Source organism: Solanum tuberosum, unplaced genomic scaffold (genome assembly GCF_000226075.1).
Source record: "Solanum tuberosum cultivar DM 1-3 516 R44 unplaced genomic scaffold, SolTub_3.0 scf00079, whole genome shotgun sequence".
NCBI classification, from domain to species: domain Eukaryota; kingdom Viridiplantae; phylum Streptophyta; class Magnoliopsida; order Solanales; family Solanaceae; genus Solanum; species Solanum tuberosum.
Genome location: NW_006239004.1, coordinates 1,017,349 through 1,023,513, shown reverse-complemented (window position 1 = coordinate 1,023,513; position 6,165 = coordinate 1,017,349).

Here is a 6,165-nt window from a genome sequence, read left to right as displayed (position 1 = left end):
TCCGCGACGCAGAGCTGTTCCCTGAAGATATTTGGAATTAAATTTCGAGACAGTAGAGTCCACGACACGACCGCGTCGCAAACTTGATTTTTGCTCCTTGGGGGAGACTGCGCGACGCGCAGCTATTCCCTCCAACTGCAATCTGCAAGTTGCCTTGGCAGCTTGCTTGGCTAAGGTTGGGGTCCTCCTCGGGGCCCCTTAGGGTGGCCCTGGGGCGTCGTATTCGAATGTTGACCCTAGGAACATATATTTACCTTTTTTTAACCTTTTCACCAGATTATACCATCATACGACACTCCCAAACCTGTCCAAAACCTAAGGATACACTAGAACACATTCTTCTCTAGTTTCCGGACGTCGTAGTCGTTTCTTAACGTTTAGGCTTTTACTCTTCCAAACCAAGTCAATTGCATTAATTTAGGTTTAGAAACATAATTTTAACTATTTTTAAGTCATTATTCATAAGGTGAGGCTCTAACTTAATTCATAGAATTTCTGAGGTGTTACATTTGTTTTACAAAACTCTTTATGCTATGAATTATCTTTTAAAATCTCGTGATTTTCTATTATCTTGTTTATGCATGCTAAGTCGCTTGAGTATGGCCTCTCGGGGTCATATATGTCATGTTATGCGTAGGGTATACTATAGGTCGTGACACTTTCAATGGTTATCCAATTGATTATTTTATGTCTTCTTATGCATGAATTGAAGAAATTACATGATTTAAGTTAAATTCCCCATAAACCCACGCATAACCCATGTTTTCTAAGCTATAATGATATAATGTAGGTTTTGAACTATGAAAGATGAATTTATGAAGATATGCATTTTCGTATGAAAATTGATGAAAATGATTTAAGATTGCTTTGAGAGTGAAGCATCAATGTTATTGTTGTTATTGTGAAAGGATTTCTCACATACTACTCAATACATGAATGTGAAAGAGTTTTTCTCACATAAGGATTCTTTGAGTTGAAAGGCTTTCTCAACTAAACTTTGAATCAAGATTTAGGAGCTATGCTAATGAAATCTAACTTGGATTGGCCACTTGATGTGCCTTCCATGGATAATAAGACGAGAGGCGATCACCGTGTCCCATAATGATAAGACAAGAGGCGATTACCCATGTCCCTTAAAGATAAGATGAATATGATTAATGACTATTTAATGGGAATTATGCTTAGCACTGAGTGGACAAGTGGAGACTACCCGTGTCCCATACACTATGCGCACCATAGGTTGTATTGGATAGACATTATCTAGTGGATCCACTTAAGCTAGTGTAATGACCCTCCTGGTCATATCTGTGTTTTGCCTTCTGTGTGTCATTTAGAGCGTTTCTGTAGCAACCCCAAGTCATTTATTACTTATTCGGAATGACAGTTCGGTCACCTGGTCGTTCATTTGGTTATTGTGCGAGTTTTAGTGTTTTTGGAATTTATGAACCTTGAACGATCATTTTCAATCAAAATTTCAAGAAGATGACATCAGAATCCAATTCTGACGATTCCATCAGCTCTGAAAGGGTCATTTTAGGCTTGAAGCATGGTCGGCATGACGCTCGAGGTTTTCAGTGTAAGTCGGTGCGATTAGGCGTTTTAACTTTAAGTTTAGTCTGACTTTAGTCAACATTTTGAGTAAACGCGCTCGGATGACAATTCTGTTAGCCGGAATGTTGAGTTTGGTGTAGATTGACCCTTCGTTCGTGTCTCGAGGTTTCTGAAATTTTTCCGAGCCCTTTAGTGGTTTTTGACTTAAAATGGCGGTTGGGTGTGGGACCCACTTTTTTGTCAAGATGACCTCGTATGGAAATTTCAACTGTGTCATTAAGTCTGGAATATCGAATTTGATATGGTTGCATATCTTGTTTGCGTGCACGGGGTTCCGAACGAGTTCGGAGCACCCCGTCAGAGTTTTTAAGTTTTCGAATAATTTACTGAAAATCTGATATATAGTGCAGAAAATCAGCACCCTTTCCAAAACTTAAAAACCTCATATCTCTCTCATCTCTCAACCGAATTAGGCAATTCAAAGTGCGGGAGCTTTGTATTTTTGGTAGCTTCGCTGTAGAGTGTTCAAAAGTTGTCGGGTGCACTTCGTTTGAGGTAAATTTGGTTATAAACCTGACTGTTAGGCCCTTTTTCGAGTTTTTGTTTTGGCCTCCTTGTTTTGGTCATATCTCACTCATTTTAGCTCGATTTTGGGTGATTCGAAGTCCACGTGTTGGGAGTTATTGTTGCCACGTCGTGGAGTGTTCAAGGAGTGTTGATCATCATTAAATTCTTGTAAATTCCGAGTTTAGACTGTTGCATGTTTTCTTTTAAGTTGATTAGAGTGTGGTTTTCTTGCATGTTGGGTTTTGCTGCGTTTTGAACCTCGAATTGTGTTCCATTTTGGAACATAATTTTGGGGTACTGTTTTGGGTCTCTTGACGGAGTCAAATATGGACAGTTCGATGTGGGTCCCATGATTCCTGTTTTGACTCCAAAACTCCATTTGTTGTGATTTTGGTGCTAAATGACCATACTAACATTGTGATCCTATATTTGATAGAGTGAGAACATTCAAAGGTTGTTCGGGAAGGAAAAGCTCTGGCAAAGTTATTTGGAGCGCGTGCGGTCGGCCTTAAGGTAGGCTACGACTTCCTTTCTAAAAGATTGAGCTTAATTGTGTAAAAGCATGTCGATTGGAGTGAATTGGGGGTGGGTACCAGTTTCTTACCTTACTTTGATTAAATACCTTATGTTAGGATCAATTGGCCATATTTCTGGTATAGTACCATGTTAACCGGTTAGTAAAGTTGCATGCTATGTGCTAAATGCTATTGTATGATTGTATGCTTTGTTCATCCTTAACCGTAAGCATGATGTCCTTAGTCTAGGTTAGGCTAGCATTGCCTTAGATTTATGACCCGTGTGGGCTGGATAGCCTTGACTTTCTGCCGACGTCGTTCAGATGACTTAGCTCCTTGTAGACTAGAGTAGCAGACTTGAGTCTGATAGTTTGAGCCTTAGATTAGGCGCTATCGTTGCTTGCTGCACTTCTGTATCTTCTCCCTCTAATTATGCGGTTCCAACGTGTTCTCGAAGGTTCAATGCATCACTAGAGGCATGGGATTGAGATAGCATAGGCTTGGAGCCTTTTTTGTGAATTCTTAGAGTGGACGGCATTCCACGATGGTTGTTGTTGGATTGGATCCTATTAGAGATACCATCAACCCCCGGGGTCGTTCTTCTGCTGGGCTGGGAGTGTGACTGCTGGCTGGGTGTCCCCCAGGTCACTATTTCTAGCTGGGGCTGGGAGCTGACTGCATGGTAGGACGACTCGCAATATCTACCTCACCCCTAGGTCCCTCTTTCTAGCTGGGCTGGTAGTGGACTGTATGGTTGGGTGCCCCCTGGGGTCACTCTTTCTAGCTAGGCTGGGAATGCACTACTGGCTGGATGGAGTCTGATGGATTATCTTGGTTACTTTGGGCTGGGAGCCTGGTTTTCTTCTTTCTCAATAGACTTAGCTATTATTTGTACCTGTCGAGCCTATAGAGGTTCGTTCAGGTTTTATTTAAACTTGCGCACGAGTGTACCTTTTGGGCTTTTGGGGGACCAGTTAGGTTTAGTTTAGCTGTACTTAGTTTATTTTTGTTATGTTCGTGTGATTTCTTTTCATATCCGCTTTGACCTCTTTCTGTCTAGATTCTATCTTTTCTCATTGTTTTTACCCCTTTTGCTCAGTCGACCTTTGATGCCTACTGAGTACTTGTTGCTTTGGTACTCATACTGCACTCTGCATCTATTTCGTGATGCAGGTGCCAGTACCAGTTACCAGCGGTGATTAGTTCCAGCCTTCTTTTACAGCTGTGACTCGGAGACGAGGGTGAGCACTTGGTGTTTTGGGTTTGTTCTGTCTCCTTATTTTGTTTTAGCTAGTCTTGTTGCTTTAGAGACACGCGGTGCTGTTGTGGTCCACTTTTGGGACTTGTACTCTTTATTAGACAGCTCTGTACTAGTGACTTCCAGGTTCTAGGAGGGATTTTTGTATATATTTATTTTGGTTTGTTTCCGCCTTGTTGTCCTTGTTTAGATTATTGTTTTCGCTAGTTTCTTCCCTTAGGCTCATTACTTGATGTTCTGGGTTACGGGTTGGCTTACCTACTAGTAGGGTATAGTAGGTGCCATCATAACTTGAGAAATCGGGTCGTGACAGCTAGAAATTATGGTTCTTACCTTGGCAAGTAAGGACACCCCTTTTCGGTGTAGGGTTGACACCAGATTCCATGTTATGGCTCACATGGTCTATATTTCAGTTAAGGCTACTTCCCACAATAATAATGAACTAAGATTACTTCTAGAAGTACCTCACATGTGTTCAAAGATTATTTTTACTTGCATTGACCATGATCAGGATTATGCTTCTAACCTCTTATCTTATGTTTTAAGTTGGTCTTTGCATGTCATGAAAAATCCTTTTAGCATGATTTTATCTCTTGTGCATTGATATTATACTTGGTACATTCTTTGTACTAACGCATACTCTTGCCTACATTCTTTCAAAATGTGGGGTTCGACGCTCCAATTTCGCATCCTCGTGTCTAATGATCACTTTAGTAGTTGTTGAGAAGTGGTGAGTCCTCATGTTTCTAGGACCGAACCATTATTGCTTTTCGTCTTTACTTTTTAGATATTGTGTGTGATGTATGAGTTACGTCCCAATCACTCTTGATGTTATAGATGGCTTTGAGACTATGTAGTCTTCCGCTTCATTTTTTACAAACTCTTTATGATATAAACTGTCTCTTAAACTTTTGAACTCTATTATCTTGTATGATGTATGCTACGTGACTTGTGTGGGGCCTTTCTGGGTCCTATGTGCCATGTCACATCTGGGGTACTTTGAGTCGTGACAAAGTTGAAATTCAGAGCACAAGGTTTAAAAAGGTCCTAGGAAAGTCTCTAAGCCACGTCGATTAGAGTCTTGTTCATGAGTGTGAAGCATACCACATTTATGAACAAGAAGCTATAAGATGATTAGGAAACTCCACTTCTTTCTTTACTCTAAAGTCATGCGATGGAGTGTAACTCTATGTCTTCTTTCTCCTAATTTATATTCAATGCTTTTCAGGAACTGGACCCTCGAAGAACATACGTTATGAGGAATGCAAATGGGAATATGGAACGAGAAGCTCCTTGTCAAGCTCCTCAAGTTCTGGTCAACCCTTTGGCCGAGCAAGTCACTAATGCAGAGTTTAGGGCTACTTTTCAAGTATTGGACCAAGTCATGACGGCTCAAGCTAATAGGGAGGTTTCGTGAACCTAAATGTGGGTACGACGACATCTAGAGTGAGTGACTTCACTAGAATGAATCCTCGGGAGCTTCATGGTTCTAAGGTGGAGGAAGATCCTCAAGAGTTCATTGATGAAGTGTATAAGGTGTTGATCATTGGAGTAACGTCGGTGGAAAAGGTGGAATTGGACACTTACCACCTTAAGGGTGTTGCTCAAGATTGGCTCAACCAATGAAAGGAAGGGAGGGCAGTTGATGCAGGTCCTCTCGATTGGGAAAAGTTTAAGGTTGCTTTTCTTGATAGGTTCTTTCCCCTTGAGATAAGGGAGGCAAAGGTACTTGAATTTATTAACCTCCGTCAAGGAGACATAAGTGTGAATGAATATGATTTGAAGTTCACACAATTGTCTAGGTATGCTCCTACTAAGGTTGCCAATCCTAGAGCAAGGATGAGTAAGTTCGTTTCGGGAGTGTTCGAGATGGTAGTCAAGGAATGTCGTACTGCCACGCTCATCAATGATATGGACATTTCTCATCTAATGATACATGCTCAAAAAATAGAAAAAGAGAAACTTAAGGAGAGATCTAGAGAGACAAAGAAGGCAAGGACCGGTGATGGTGACTTTTCACATTCAAGGTATGATGGACATGATCATTCTAAGATTCGACAAAGGTTTTTCGGTCAAGGATCATCTAATGCTCCTCCTAGATTCAACAAATATAAGGTTTCTAACCCTAAACCTCAAGGAGGGAATAGTAGTGGATCTTCATTGTCTACTATTGCAAAATGTGGAATGAAGCATGAGGGTAGATGTCTAGGTGGTTCTAATGAATGTTTTGGCTGTGGCAGGACATATCACAAGATAAGGGATTGTCCCTCAGTT